This window comes from Fulmarus glacialis, unplaced genomic scaffold, assembly GCF_000690835.1.
Source record: "Fulmarus glacialis isolate BGI_N327 unplaced genomic scaffold, ASM69083v1 scaffold9157, whole genome shotgun sequence".
NCBI lineage: Eukaryota > Metazoa > Chordata > Aves > Procellariiformes > Procellariidae > Fulmarus > Fulmarus glacialis.
In genome coordinates this window covers 79,424-80,660 of record NW_009222567.1, presented here as the reverse complement: position 1 = coordinate 80,660, position 1,237 = coordinate 79,424, and positions in this window count along the sequence as shown.

Below are 1,237 nucleotides of genomic sequence, written 5' to 3'. Positions count from 1 at the left end.
TACGCAGCGTTGCCATACAGAGAGGAGGACGCTCGGCCCATGAAGTCAAACATAGCGCTGAAGATTGATCTCTTCTGGAATTCCTGTCTGATGCACTGACCATTAAGTTATGCAAACATGCTAATTCACAACGCAGAATAAAGCAACTGCCTCCTGCCTTTCCAGGAATGTTTAATTTGGGGCCCAGCAGGGAGAAGGCTTTTTGTTAACATGAACATTTTGTTAGTTTTAGCAACAGGGAATGTAAACTACAATGGAAAAAGTAATGAATGAATATTGAGAAGAAAGCTCAAGGTTAAAATTTGTGTCCTCCAATAAATCAGAATGTGCCCAAGGGGTTAGAAACACAGGCAGACGGACTTTAAAGGTAAGAATTATTTTATTCTTTTGTGAAAGTCCAGAGTGTGCCAGGAAGATTATTTGTGGTCCACTGTGCCTTAAGCCCAGATCTCCGAAGTAAGCAGGGGCTCTTACTGAACTTAGGCACCTAAGTATCTCGGAAGATCTGAGCATCTGCTCGCAACTTGCTATGGCATTGTACCTATTGGCAGGTACTGTACAAACTCAGACAGAAAACAATACCTGCTCAGAAGATCTGATAATTTAAATAAAGAGTGGATGAAAGCACATGTTTGCACTTCCTTGGGGCTACACTCAGACTGCTGAAGGTGGGCCAAGATGATGCAGGAATTTCCAAAGGTCATATGAGACACTGTGGCAGACCTTGGAAAAACTGCTAGATGTTTAATCACCATTTTCCTTACACTCATTCCTTTCCCTGGCTCAATGTCTTTAGCACTCTGTCCATTTTAAAAGGTCTTGTCCCTAAAAACAGTGGGCTTTCCCTTCTTCCCTCTTCCAAAATTGTCAAGTGCTTTCCGCTAGATCAAAGGAGAAGCAAATTAGTCAATCACACCACTAATGCAGCAGTGGCACGTCAGCTTCCCAGAATGGTTATGTGCGCGCTGCCAGCTAACCGCAGGTGTAACCTACTTCTACAAGCAGAGCTATCCATCATTCCTGACATAAACCATCAAGCTTGACAAAGAGGCCCCTCCAGCTCAGCACTGCTGTCTCTAGAGCAGAAAAGCCACAGTAAATGTGATGCCCCAACACCACATTTGCTGGCTCAGTCCTGGCTGGGCCAGGGAGAGAAGGCTGGAGCACACGACAGTCACCAGGAGGTGCGCAGCGCGGTTCAGATACCCCATCCTGCAGCATCATGGGCAGAAAGCAC